At 45.6% G+C, this 15,406-nt stretch overlaps 1 protein-coding gene across 2 annotated transcripts in view; it reads right to left on the bottom strand.

Moving 5' to 3' along the window:
* The window catches only part of COBL (cordon-bleu WH2 repeat protein), a 260,373-nt gene that overhangs the window by 29,311 nt on the left and 215,656 nt on the right, over positions 1 to 15,406 (bottom strand). The window lies entirely within an intron of this gene.

Raw genomic sequence — 15,406 nt, 5'->3', positions numbered from 1 at the left:
TATCCTGTACGTGACTACAAGCAAACAATATTAAAAAAATTCAAACTAACGACATGGTGAATGCAATTGTTTCTAGTCTGATCCTTGGTTTAACAAAAGTTGTTCGAAAATGAGTTCTTTGGAGAAACTAGGGGTTTTCAAAATAGAAACAAACTTTGAAAAAACTCATCTTGTTCGGGAACTTCTAACTTCCCAGGAACGTGTACAATTTGGCTTTAAATATTAATGACAGTCATTGCCAGCATCTGGCTTTCTCTTTATTTTTACATGTGAGAGTTCGATCTGGTTTAAATAAGAGATGCTCGTAGAAGAGAACCCGCAAGTAAAATGTAAAAGAGTGAGAACAAAAGTGTTCTTGGATGAGGTCACTGTGCCCTGAGCACTGACTGTGGTTCAGGGCAGCAGACGGCATAAGATGCACCGATTGTAACTTACTGCGGAGGCGCGAGTTCATTCCCTCAGGCTCTAATCGTGACGATGGGGCACTGCGGCCACGCGTCACATCTGTCCAGCTATTCCGAGGGACAGTAAGTGTTAGGAGAGTGTGGGCACCAATGTCCCCCTTACTGGGCTTTGAGGTTGAAAACTCCATGCTTGGAGAAGAATCCCCCTAATATTGAGGGGGTAGGACAGGAATATAGAACTCTGGACCAGCCTCAGACCAGAGGTGTTTTTTTAAATTGAATGTAGATATAGATTTTAAACCTCAAGGCATAGGATCTAAGCACTGCTTATGGCCATGCAGGAAATAAGGACTGTGTTGTGCTGTAGTTTCAGTGTGTTTTGTTTGAAAAGCGCTCCTCCAATAGGTAAATTGTTGGATGCCTGAAATGAATAAAGGCTACACACATGCTGAGTGCAAACTCCACAGACTCATGCCCTGATAGACAAGTGACATCATAACACCGTCAATACACACTCAACACCGTTAACTGGACAGCAGACTAGAGACACAGAGTTAACAAAACCAAAAGAGCACCGAGGAGAAAATTCCCGGAGCTGCTGGTTTCTTGGAGATCCCAAACAGTAAAATAAAAGGACAAGATCAAAAAAACAGAAACAAAGGAACCAGACATTTCACAAAAGAGCTCACAAATAAAGATCAGAAACAAGGGAGGAATTGTTTAGAGAAGCAAAGGCACAAGGCAATGTGTCTGAATGCAGTGAATGCTTCTGAACAATGACCTCTTTCTTCTAGCTTTCTTCCTGGCTTTTGTTGCAAGACTCTTAATTAGAGGGCAAATCCGGAGAAGAAACACTGCCTATGGATTAATACCACCCAAGGCTTTTCTGCCGTGGGTCTGCTGAGAAGCTGTCACACCTCGGATGTTGTGTGCTGGCTACTCTGTCCACACAGCCAGCGACTCTGCCGGAGATGTCACTCCTGGACGCTCCTGCCATCCAGAGAGGGCAGGAGGGAGGGAGGATGGAAGGATGCTCGGAGCACCGGGCAGGTCTACCAGCTAGTAAGAGAGATGAGCTCCTGCTAAGGCTCAAGCCTCCTGCGAACCACTTCCGAGAGTGCTGTCAAATCCGGCACGGATTTGAAGACGGGAATGGACATCCCCACGAGGCTCTGTACCGGGGTCAGTGTTAGTTAGTTTGTTTTCAGGCCGTTTCTGATTCTCTCCGCAGTCTGCGCTGTCAGCCTGAGACTATTTTGCTTGGAATCAGACATCCCCATCTGCTCCCTTATTATCTTTTCTCTTTTCCACTGGTTCCTATTATTAACCTCATGAACTATAACATGTTTTGACAATTTCTGTTGGAGATGATGGAGCAGGAAACTGCTTTTTCTTTATTGATTCTAAACAGAAGCCTAAGACACAAAAGGAAAACTTGGAGCTGCTTGGCCTCAGGTCCTGTCCTGCAGATCCTTCTGTGCAGCCCACTTTCTAGCCTCACTCAGCCCCTGAGGGTTTCCACCAAGCCAGTGGTCCAGGGACCCAGCCTGAATCCCACAGCCCGGTCCAATTTCTACTCAGAACTTTGAACAACCCTTTCCCCTTTCTGTAAAATAAGCATGACATCCCTTCTAGAATTCTATCCTTTGAAATTCCAAATCCAAAGACAGGATGTCAACATTTTTGACAGTTGACTGGTGACTAATTAGGAATCTTAAAAGAAAAAAAGCATGGCCTTTCTTCCTCTCTGCTATTTTCCGTCACCCCTAAGAGTAAGTCGCTCTTTTGGAGTTGATTAATGCGTTGGCAAGTTCGCTCTTCTCTTAAGGCGCGAACAACCTTTTTGAACTGAAGGGTTATTATTGCGGGATTTTTGCAAATGTGGAAAAACACAATTTGTCTTTAGCAGATGCCAAATATAAATTCACGATTACATTCTCTTCCAGATAAACAGCCACAGAGCCCGAGTCCAGAATATTAACGCTTCCATTGTTCTCCACCTGAATTACATAATCCCATGGCTCAAACGCCATTACAGCTAAATGAGAGCAAAAATTCTCGAGCTCAGGCGTAAAGCAGAAAGAAGAAGAAAGTGCTAACTGAAGGCTACTAATTCCTCAGGTTGAACAGAATCATTTCAGTTTGGCATTGAGTTTTTCTTTTACAAAGTCACCAAAGACAATTTCTAACACCAAATGTAAATATCTTCTGGGTATTTTGGTAATGGATTCATTTTTATTAGTTTATTAAATGCAAATGAAAGATCTTGTATGATATGATATTGTTTATTTGCTGGTCATTATGAAGGGAGATTTGTCAAGAGTCAGTTTCCCCAGGCTTATCCACCAAGAGAAAATGTCTCATCGAAAGACTAACCTCAAAAAAAAAAAAAAAAAAAAAAAAAAAAAGCCATGAGGGGTTTCCCTGGTGGCGCAGTGGTTGAGAGTCCGCCTGCCGATGCAGGGGACACGGGTTCGTGCCGCGGAGTGGCTGCGCCCGTGAGCCGTGGCCGCTGGGCCTGCGCGTCCGGAGCCTGTGCTCCGCAACGGGAGAGGCCACAACAGTGAGAGGCCCGCGTACCGCAAAAAAAAAAAAAAAAAAAAAAAAAAAAGTTAGAGAGCCTAGTAAGGTACTCTTGGCCTCAATCAATCTATATTTCTCCAAAGCCTGAACCATAACCCTAATCCTAGCATCCTAACGTGCCTGTTAGAGACACAGAGAAAATCCCAGTTTCACCCGTGTGAAGACAAGCCTGCTCTCTGCTTGCCATTCTTTGAAAACATATATAGAAAACAGCTGCTGCTTCTATCCATCTGCACTGCCCCCTCCCTGTTTGTGCTACGTGAGTTCCTCCTTCCGGGAGCTAACCTAGTTCTCAACAGCTGGGTCAGTCTAACTGCCCCCTCACTACTCCTGGCCACAGGGCACGGATGTGAGATGTGGGTCATGGATGTGACCCAAACATGGTCAGTTGATACCGTGGTCCAAAGATGGGCACGTGTCCTAAGTTGGACCAATCAAGGCCTTTCTTGGGGCCTTCTGGCCAGAGATACTGGGCAGGTGGTCTCCTTGGGCTGAAATCCATGGAGTAGGAGGGGTCCTGGATAAATGACAGTCTTCTGGACCAGCGCGTGGAGAGGGCTTGTCCACAGACAGAGAAGAGCACAGACCTAAGACAGCGCTTGGGCTTGGGGACCCCACCATGTCCGTAATAAGGATTCATCTCTTAAAATTCCCAGGTATGTGAGCAAAAAAAAAAAAAAAACTCACAAAACCCATTCTTTTGTAACTCGTTCAATACATGTTTCTTGGAATTAGATAGTCTTGTCTAACAAATGTCTAAATTGCCCTGATTTCTGCATGAAGTACACACACACACAGAGTTTCATATTATGGTGTTTCCATGACAGGAACTTTTATTTTAAAAAATATATTAAATGTGACAGCTGCATATCATGTTTCCCTTTCCTGGATTTATCTTCCATTATTCAGATTACACATTTGAGTAATTCTATTTTCGGAATAATCTGGTTTAGGATCCAGTTTACTCTCTAAGCCCTCTTGTGTCTTCACAAGGTTGTCTGCATTTAATCCTTCACTGTCAGTATGGCTAAAATGAAGTCAGATTCAGATCAAAATCCTTCTTCCTCAAGATTGAATTCTCAGCACCACTGTTGTCTGGCATCCCACCTCACAGATAAGAACCCAAACGCTAGCATGATTCTTTCCAACTATAAATAACCTTATCTCTAGAAGCTAGTAAGATTTTCCTCTTTACCCATGGATATCAAAAAATTCACCAAAATGTGTCTAATTTTGTATGTCTCTGAGGATATGTATTAATTTCCAAGAACTTTTGGAAGTTCTTTTTTTCATGTGTTTTTCAATACTAGCTTGCTCTTGTTTTATGTATGTAATAATCTGTTAAATTTTTCTGAAGCAATAACAACAAATATTTAAAGTTCTGCTCTGTTGCCTAAATTAGCCCTACTTCCTCTGGAGTTAGTTCCTCTAATCAGTTTGTGGTCCTTCCTCCACACACTGAAAAAAAATTTTGTTTAGTGATTCTTGACTGTGCTAAATGATGGTGTCAGTAATGTCAGGAACTAGATTTCTTTTGTACACGTGACCATCACTGTTGCCTTAGGAGAGAGCAGAAAGCCTTACGGCAGATTGGGCTGAGCAGATTCCCACAGGGAATCTGCAGGGAGGAAAGTTGCTTTCTGGGGAAGACTACGCCTGGATGCGGTGGCCAGTATCTCTCAGCAGCCATAGTGCCGACTTTGGTCGACGGTTCTTAGACCCAGTTCCGCCACATTGAAACTGAAGTTTCATATTATTTTCATGTGCCTATTTTATTTAGCAAATAGCTAAAAGAATTCCTCCTCCACGCTGATGTCACGGTTTTAAGAGTAGCCTAAGATATTAGACCACTGGCTAACAACGATCAGATATACAGTTCAACATCAATATTTGAAACCATATAATGGTAGTTGGGTTTTTGATATTCTGCAATGTCCAAATAACTCCTTATTTATCCAGTGTCCTCTGCAGTATGAAAATAATTATTCCTATTTTGCAAATTATAAAAGAAGTTCCAGCCAACAAATGATTTCATGTATCCCTGATAGTATGTGTTACAGAAACATACTTTGCCAGGCCCATAAACAGGACAAGTCTATTCAAAACCACACAAAAACACGTCCTAAGCAAAAGTCAATTCGAGGTTCTTGCGCCAAGAAAATGTGAAATGAATCTTGTGGAGAATACCTACATTTAAATTTTTCTACACCAAAAGATTTTCTTCCATGTGCTATGGAACAAATCTTGGTTGCATTTGTCCAGAGGTTTCAATATATTCTAAAACATTTTTGAGAAAAAGAGCCAGCCCTCTCTTACATATGTATTTCTGGGGCCTCACTCTGGGGATCAGGATAGTTTCCGTTGTCAGGAACAAAGCTGATGCTTCAGTTCGCTTCATCAAAATAGAAACCTTGGCTCCAGGTTGTCTAGCATATTAAAGCATGGGAGCTGTGTTTAATCCACAGCTCAGAAAAGGTGACATTTAGGGACTTGCCAAGTTACTAAACTGAATGAGCTACGATTCAGGTCTGGCATGAAGTACAGGTGAGCCACCTGCCTTCTGAGGCAGGCAATCCAGGAAAAATATCATCTGTTTCTCTGCTAGATTCCCTCAAGTCCTATCCCTTTATCATTAGAACTCTAGAGAACAAAGTATGTGGCCCACTTTTGCTTAGTTTTCTGTAATGCACTGTTCAGCCATTGCTACTGACTTAAAATGACCAAATGAAGAACATTTTTGTATCTTATGTAGAACTGCTGTTGGAGATGTTATCTATCATAGTACTCAGTGTCTTTTATAGAAGCATCCACTTTAATTTGTCCTAAAATTTAGATCTTCCTTCCCCCCCTTTTGGTGAAATGAATGCCTGCTATTTGGCTGGGTGTCTGCCCACCTCGCTTTTCTGCCTTGGTGCCCAGGAAGGTCAGAAACATAGTTAGTCTTTATTAGGACCTTTGCATGGGTTCTACCCCACACATCCTGCTCTTCCCATCACGTATATCTCTAAGCTCTCTTGGTGTTTATTCTTAACCACTTTAGGAAATAAGGATTTTTAAAATAGCATATATATATATGTATATATATATATATACACACACACACACGTACATATGTATATATATGTTGTACACACATATAATTATATAATATAAAATAGACAATATATTTTTATTATTTTGAGTTATTTAAAATAAGAAGTATTGGGGAGGTGGCCAAGATGCTGGACTACAAAGACCCTGAGCTCACCTCTCTCCACAGGCACACCAAGATTGCAATTACCTACGAGCAAGCATTTGTGAGAATAACCTGCAGACTAGCAGAAAAAATTTTCCACAACTAAAGATACAAAGAAGGCACCACAGTGAGATGGGCAGGAGGGGTGGAGATGTAGTAAAGTCAGAACCCACACCCCTGGGCTGGTGACTCACAAATGGGAAGAATATCACAGCTCAAAGATGGTGGGGTCCGAGCCCCACACTGGGCTCCCCAGCCCAGGGGTCCTGCACCCACACAACCACCTGAATGTCTGGCTCGGTTAAGATGGCTTGCCCAGTGACCCCTCTCCCCAAGGAGTTTCTGATTCAGTGGTTCGGGCTTGGGGCTGAGAACAGCATTCCTCACATGTTCCCAGGTGGTGCTGAAGCCACCGGTAGAGGTCTACACTGGGGGAAGCCCTTCCCTGAACACCTCGCCAGGGCTGCCCGGCCAGCTGAGGGCAATCTGCAAGCCTGTGTATCACCCCACCCTCCTCAGACCAAAACCCCTTCATTGCTTTGCTCCAGAGACAGCGGCTTCTCCAACAAGGGCCCTGGAGTTACTGAACAGACCATTTTTCAAAACAGACATTCAGTCCCTGCATTCTGAGCGTCCTTCTCTTTCTAAACTGTTAGACTCTACTTTCTGTCTCAATGCCCTTCCTGTGTCTCCCGTTTCATGGGAAGGCATCACAGGATGCCCTCAGCAGAGTTAAACGTGACATTTTCCTCAAGACAGCAGAGCAAACATAACTACTTGTGGAAACTGTATTAGAACAGTTTCAGAAAGGCAGAGTGAGGAAGTGACACAAAACATCCCAAATGCTTGTAAAATACGCCCAAGACGAGAAGGAAAGGGCTAACTCTGGGGGCGGGGGAGCAGGCAGGACTCCCGGTGTCCTGCTTTGAGGCAGGAGGCATCTCACACGCAGAGCACACGAGATGGGGTCTGGAGATGCTGGGGAACGCAGACACAAGGCAGCAACGAGACCCACAGGTTGCTGTGTCCAAAGGCTGTCACAGAGCTAGGGGGAGGCACCTCCAAAAGTCACCTGGGGAGCAGAGGCCCTCGCAATGATGGAGCAAAAGCCTGAGTCTACAGGGCTGTGGTCCCTGCACCTGCACGTCGTCCCCACGCCTCAGCCCTGCCAGCTTAGCCAGACGATGCAGTTATTTTTGCCTCATTAACTATCTGTATAGGTTGCCTGATGTTTGGGACCGACTGAATAGCATAGATGTGAAGGTGGTGTCTTCAAAATGTCACCTGGGTCTGGACTAATGTAGCAAACATATTTTTATTTATTTATTAATTATTTTTAGTTTTATTTATTATTGAAGTATAGTTGATTTACAGTGTTGTGTTAGTTTCAGGTGTACAGCGAAGTCATTCAGTTATACATATGTGTACACATATATATTTATATATATATATTCTTTTTCATATTATTTTCCATTATGGCTTAATGTAGGGTACTGAGTACAAGTCCCTGTGCTGTATAGCAGGCCCCTCTTGATTATCTGTTTTAGATACAGTAGGGTGTATCTGTTAATCTCATATGCCTAACTTATCCCTTACCCTCACCCTTCCTTTTTGGTAACCATAAGTTTGTTTTCCATGACGGTGAGTCTGTTTCTGTTTTGTAAATATGTTCATTTGTATCATTTTTTTTCAGATTCCACCTATAAGTGATACCATATGATATTTATTTTTCTCTTTCTTCACTTAGCATGATAGTCTCTAGGTCCATCCATGTTGCTGCAAATGGTATTATTTCATTCTTTTTAATGGCTGAGTAATATTCCATTGTATGTAAGTACCACATCTTCTTTATCCATTCATCTGTCAATGGACATTTAGGTTGCTTCCATGTGCTGGCTATTGTAAATAGTGCTGCAATAAACGTTGTGGTGCACGTATCTTTTTGAATTGTGGTTTTCTGCAGATATATGCCCAGGAGTGGGATTGCTGGATCATATGGTAGCTCTATTTTTAGCTTACTAAGGAACCTCCATACTGTTCTCCATAGTGGCTGTACCAACATTTTTAAATATTGAAGAGACTCTGATAGGTGCTGGTTTCAAGATACATTCTGTATACAAATTTTAGAAATCATAAAATGCTAATATGCCAGCAAAAATGAGTAAGGAAAAGCTGAGTGACTAATAACAATGCTGGTGTGCTGTGCTCCTCTGGACACTACGCACACATGTAGCAAAATCGCTACCTCAAAGCCACTCAGACACAGTACAGAGCAGTGAGCATACAGATAATGACAAGTGACACCATGATTTCCCCCCGAGCCTCCGCGCCAGAGTCCTGCCTGCCTTGGAAATGGCATCGTCTTGTAACAAAAGTGAGATCAGTGTCAGAGCCCGTCATTTTAGGAAACCTGTACAGAATTGTTTCCAGCCTTGTTCACGGCCAACAGACCACAGCCAGTAAATGAAACCTTTCACACGCAGACCACCTGCCTAACTCACAATTACAGTGGCCCCCAAATAATTTGGCTTTATGGGCCAGAAAGCATTGGCCTCAGCAAAACCTGCCAGTACCCAGAATAACCTCCTAGGAGATGCTGGGCTCCAGCCTCAGTTTTCCTCACCTGCCCCAGAGTCCAAGCTGGGGGCTGCCCCCTGGGAAGTAAAGCACCTCATCTCCACTCCACCTCCACACCCTTCTCTTCCACCCCACTTGGTCTTGGAGACGTTCCCCCAACAGCTGCACTTTACCCGAGTTTTTCTATTAGGATTCTTTTGAGTTTTAAAATAAAGTTTATTTTCTTTTCCTTTAGTATAGCAAGTCTGGAAAACACAGACAATGGTTAGGAAGTAATCACTCATCCCCAGGATTCCTCGTCTTTATTTTTTAGAAGCTTTTAGGATAAATGTATAACAAAACTTCTTACATATGGGAAGAGAATCAGATGCACACTCCACTATCACGTTTGTGTTCTCAGCTTGTGCTAGCACAATTTTTCTCCTGTATCTTTGTACCAGTTTAAACAATTGGGGGCTGATTCAACCGTGGCCTTGAGAAGATTAGTCCCTACAGGCGTTGACTTTCTCACCTGGAAATGGGGCTGAGCACCATCGTCCCTTATGCAAGGAGCCACCAGGAGACTGCATGCAGGTCAAGTCTGAGGACAGGCCTGGCACACACGCAAGCCTCAGCAGATGTAGCTCTTATGATGACGCTGTGTTATTTTGACCCGTCGTCAGTCTCCAGGCAGATGTAATCATTCATGGGCGTGGTCTCTCCAAAGCTGGCAGGTCTAAGAACAGCCTCCATCGCATGGGGGTTTCAGCAAGTGCAGCCTGAAGACTTTCCCCAAGGATGGCATGTCTCCCAGCCCCAGGCCCAGATGTGCAGGAGGAATGAGGGGGTCCCTGACAAGGGGGCTCCCAGAAGGGACACCCAGGAAGCAGAGGATGTGGAAATTATTTGCTGATCAAAAAGGCTGCTGGGGGTGGAGAGGTGGGAGGACTGGGGCGGGGGGTCTCTGATCCGGCCAAATGGTCCCCAGGTGCCCCTGCATCAGGCTCAGTGGCACCAGCTGCCTGGGGGCCCCGTTTGGAACTTCTCTCTTCTCTGAGTGATGTGACCGTGGGGACAGCCCGCCCTTGGTGTCTCGGTCCCTAAGTGGAGGGCAGGACACCGGCCCTTCCAGCTGACAGGTGAAGGTGTTCCTGAGATTCTAGCAGGAAATTTTAGCATGTCTGAGCTGACAATCTAACATCCCCTTTGGCCCGTTTCCCTCCTCATTGGTTCACTGGTTTCCTGACGACAGGATTCCCTAAGGTGTCAAACAGACCCTCCTCAGTGCATTTTCCAGGCTGACCCTCTCTGGGGTTGGTGAAAAGTGGAGAGCTAATTCTTTTCCCTGTAAGGCGCAAGTTCTTCCAGCTTTTTAATCCCTCCAGACGGGGTGACTCCGTTCTGCTGGTTCCGGGCACATATTAGGTGATCAGTACGTGCGTTTTCATTCTGAACTGCCGTTTTCCACTAGGCTAAGACAGACTCGTTTACGTTATAGCTTGGAGGATCTATGTTCCATCAGGGCTAAACAGTAAAGAGGACTGAACTAGTCCTGATTTTATAAAAAGCTTCGTTACTTTTCACATGCTTTGAAATTGTTCTCAAAAGTAAAACACACGTTTAGCAACTGCCTCATCCATTACTTTAAGTCTGTACAAGTAGCTTTCCCAGGGAGCAGCTCTGCTGGATGGATACAACTGCACCAGCACAGCCAGTGCAGATATCTGGTGCAGCTCGCCCTGATTGTCTTTCTGCTTGAGTGCCCTGCGCCCGTGAGAAGGGGTGGGCAGATGAATGCAGGGACACTGGTGTGAAGGCTGCCTCTCTGATGCCTCCGTGAGCCCTCGCTTTGGAATCCTGAGGCACAGAGAAACCGAGGGGCAAAGGCTTAAGTCAGAGCCCTGGTGTCCAGGCTCCGGGACTGCCTGCCGAGACTCAGAGGGAGGCTTCCGGTTAGCACAGTGGTTACTACAGCGCCGTCACAGCTGGTGGCACTTGGGCCACCATTCCAAGAGCCTCCACTCAACTAGGCCAGTGTGAGACCGGCTCGAGTGAACCCAGATGACACCACAGCCTGTTTACTTCTGGGTTTCATCACCACATGGAAACATGATCGTTCGCCTGTCAGCTTCAGGCACAGCTCAGCCTGTCCTGGGAGGCAGCCCTGAGCCTGGCCGGCACCGGGGCCTCCGTCCTGGGGAGGTGGGGCTGTGGTGTCGTGGCTCGGCCATCCTGAGGGGCCCAGGCCCAGCCTTACCTCCTAGGGAGCCAGGGGAGAGCTGTGGGCACACGCGGAAGTAACCCCAATGCTGTTCTCACCCACCCCCGTCTGCCCAGGCTGTGAGTCACCCAGCAGCTGTTTAAAGACAAGTGGAGAGGACGTGCCCACCTGCAGAGCCCCCTGACCGGGCAGGACACTTCACACTGTAAGAAGCCTCTTCATTCAACTTCAAAGCTTTTGCACAGCAAAGGAAACCACTGACAAAATGAAAAGACAACCTACTGAATGGGAGAAGGTATTTGCGAATGATATGACCAATGAGGGATTAATATCCAACATGTATAAACAGCTCATACAACTCAATGTCAGAAAAACCAAACAACCTGATTAAAAAATGGGCAGAAAAACCAAACAGACATTTTTCCAAAGAGGAAATGTAGCTGGCCAATAGGCACATGAAAAGATGCTCAACATTGCTAAATCATCCGAGAAATGCAAGTTAAAACCACAACGAGACATCACCTCACACAGGTCAGAATGGCCATCATCAAAAAGAACACAAATAACAAACGCTGGCGAGGATGTGGGGAAAAGGAAACCCTCATGCGCTGTTGGTGGGAATGTAAATTGGTGCAGCCACTGTGGAAAACAGTATGGAGGTTTCTCAAAAAACTAAAAATAGAACTAACATATGACCCAGCAATTTCACTCCTGGGTATATATCTGAAAGAAGCGGAAACACTAATTTGAAAAGATACATGCACTCCAATATTCATTGCAGCACTATTCACAATAGCCAAGACATGGAAACAACCTAAGTGTCCACCAACAGATGAATGGATAAAAAAAGATGTGGTACATAGATACAATGGAATACCACACAGCCATAAAAAAGAATGAACTTTTGCCATCTGCAGCAACATGGATGGATTTGGAGGGCATTATGCTTAGTGAAATAAGTCAGACAGAGAAAGACAAATACTGTATGATATGATTTATAAGTGAAATCTAAAAAGTACAACAAACTAGTGAATATAACATAAGAGAAGCAGACTCACAGATGTAGAGAACAAACTAGTGGTTACCAGTGGGGAGAGGGGAGGGGCAGGATAGGGGTGGGGAGTGGAAAGTACAGACTACTGGGTGTAAGACAGGCTACAAGGATGTGTTGTACAACATGGGGAGTATAGCCAATATTTTGTAATAACTGTAAATGGAAAGTAACCTTTAAAAATTGTACAAAAATTAAAAAGTAAAAAGTGAAAAAAATAAGTCTCTTCAAAGACAGTTTGTATAGTCATTTAATAGCCTAAGACAAAGGAGGAAGAGAGAAACAGACCTGCATCATTTGTGTGAGCATATGAAGAAGAAAAGCAAACACCTAATTTGAGGTTTATGTGACAACAGAATCTTTACATTTTTCTAATTTTTAAAACCGAGGGCTTCAGTTACTTCATCTCTCCAGTTTGACCCAAACTGACGTGTCTACAAGGGCCGAGGGACATCTGTGAGAGATGGAGTGAGGCCAGGTGTGGGGGGCAGGGCACAGGGGACAGTCTATGTCCCTCTAAAATGGGCATCTACTGCTGAGCCTGACAGTTTCTTTCATGATGAACACTGGTGCTGCCGCCTCTAATTTTTCTGAAAAGGCAGAAATCAAGATTTTAAGGCACAATCTCCCGCATTTAAATGCTGGCCACTTCTTCCATAATAGTTAAAATTTGTGGAGAGCTGGCCATCGTTCTAAATGCTGTATAGGTACTCACATGTATAACTCTCAAAACCGACTTTGCTATCAAAATAGAGAAACTCAGGCAAAGAGAACTGGGTAAGTGGCCCAAGGTCACCGGCTCTGTTCTGTGCTCCTAAGCCCAGTGCTTGACTTTAGGGGACAAGGTCGGATTTCCTCTACATCCAGGTTTCCTGGGAGATGGCTCCTGACCATCCAGTCAAACTTGGTGACCCAATCCTCCTTGCTGGTCATTGGTCTGTGCCTTCTAGCTGCAGCCAATGGGTGCGTGGCTCTCCCCGGGCCACAGTGATTGGTTCAGAACTGTCACGTGACTGAGTGTGGGTTAAGAGCCTGCCCAACCTCTAGACTTGCAGGAACCTATACATTTCCTTGTGGATCACACCAGTTTGAGTTGCCTGGTCTGCAAGGCAAAGCATGCTAAATGAGTCACCAGCAATGCCCTTCCGGGATTACATCCAAAAGAACAGAAAGCAGGACCTCAAAGTGATCTGTGCACTGCAGCAGCCCTCATAGTAGCCAAGAGGTAGAAGCAACACAAAAGCCTATCGACAGATGGATGGATAAACAAAATACGGTAGATATGTACAATGGAATATTATTCAGCCTTAAAAAAGGGGAAGGGAATCCTGTTGCGTGCTACAAAGTGGATGAACCTTGAGGACATTCTGCTAAATGAAATGTCAGTCACAAAACGACAAATAGTGTATGATTCTGCTTATATGCATTCCTAGAGTAGTCAAATTCATAGAGATAGAAAGTAGAAAGGTGGGTGCCAGGAGCTGGGGGAGGGGGCAGGGGGAGCTGACGTGGAATGGGTATAGTTTTGGATTCGCATGACGATGAAGTTCTGGAGATCTATTTCACAGTGATACAAATATACTTAATGTCACTGAACTGTACAGTTCAGTTAGAACCATTAAAGATGGTTATGATCATGTTAAATGTTGTTGTAGCTTTTTTTTTTAATCAGAGTTAAAAAAGAAAAAGTTTACTTACTGATTCAGCAGCTGATTCAAACAGTTGAAGAAGCCCTGCACAGGCTGATCAAAACCTGTCAAAGCAAAGCACACAGGCTGCCAGGCCTTAGAGCAGAGCCTGGTCCTTCTGCCAGGAAAGCCTGCAGCCCAGTCTATAACCTCCCTGGTTAACATGTGGGCCCTATAGAAGCCACTGACAACATGGTAAATTCTGGGATTGACAGAATTCACATTAGCACCACATGAATAACACTCATTTCAGGAGCAACCTTTAGAAGGTGGCATACAGGCAAGGTCTTCACAGCAGGCTAACACACACACAGAAAACAAGAGGGATGCGTTGAGTTTATTATGAATTCCCTGCAAAGCCCTGATGTTGCCAAGGTGGCTAAGAGACAAGACGGGTAAGCATGTGTGCACGCGCGCACTTGACAAATGCTCTAAGGAGCTAGGTGAAGGCTGAGAGGAGTACAGGGCAGGAGGAAGAGGAAAGGGAGCAGGCACATTTGACACTGGGATTGCGGGGAAAGCTGTAGGCCAGCCCTTACGTGGTGGAAGGTCTCACCAGGACTCTGGGCCTGGCCCTGCCTCTGTGCACACGCTCAGAGTCAAGTGCAGGAGTCTGATCAGAGCTGCAGACACTCTGTCAACTGCGGAGGGATGGAATTCAAAGCCAGGGCAATGATAGGACACACATGCAAAGGCAGCATCAGGACAGTGTGGGCCATGGCCAGCTGTGGGCAAAATTAACCACAGCTGGACAGGGAGGCGGCAGGGTCCAGCCTGGAGTCGGAGCCTGGGTGCTCCCCGAGCTCCAGCTGCGGGCCCAGTGTGGGCTCTGATGCCCCTGTCTTCCCATCAGAAAATGGGGGTAATAAACACCAGCTGTTGTGGGCTGAGTGGTGACCCCCAAATTCACATGTTGAAGTCCTGACCCCCCCATACCTCAGAATGTGACTGAATTTGGATAAAGTCTTTAAATAATGATTAAGTTAAAATGAGGCCGTCAGGATGGGTCTCAATCCAATGTGTCGGGTGTCCCTGTAGGAAGAGGAAGAGACGCCAGGATGGCTGCACACAGAGGAGACCACGTGAGGACCGAGTGGGCAGGCGGCCTTCTGCAAGCCGAGGAGTGAGTCCTCACAGGGAGCCAGCCCTGCCGCCACCTTGATCTGAGACATCCAGCCTCCAGGACGGTGAGAAATAACTGCCTCGTATGCATTTAGGCCCCGAGGACTACAGGGGTTGGTGGTGCAGCCTGAGTGGAATGACAGGCCAGAGCACCTTCCTGGGGAGGAAAGCACTGAAGCAATGGCACCTCCAGGGCTGTCTCTGGGCCCGAGAGCCGTTAACACGAGCCTACCATGTACTCTGCCCTCCAGTCTCCTGGGTTTTGTGCAGCCTCGCTCAGGCTCACAGCTGAGGTTTTATCGAATGGCTCAGCTCACAGCCGTTGGCCCTTTGGGGTGGGCTTCTAGAAAGAGAGAAGCCCACCCCAGGGCAAACAGCAGGTCCTGCTGGCCTTCGTGGATGTGCGGCCCTGACCACCAGGCTTCAAGTCCTGCCTTAATGTTAACTCGCTCCTGCCTTTGGCCTCAGAAAAACATCTCCTTTCTGTGCCTTGGTTTTCTCGTCATAAAATGAGGATGGTAGCAACAGCACTGACCTCACCGAGTG

The sequence above is a fragment of the Grampus griseus genome, assembly GCF_964374135.1.
Source record: "Grampus griseus genome assembly, chromosome: 9".
NCBI lineage: Eukaryota > Metazoa > Chordata > Mammalia > Artiodactyla > Delphinidae > Grampus > Grampus griseus.
Note: the sequence above shows the minus strand (reverse complement) of the source record. Positions and strands in the feature narration are given on the sequence as shown.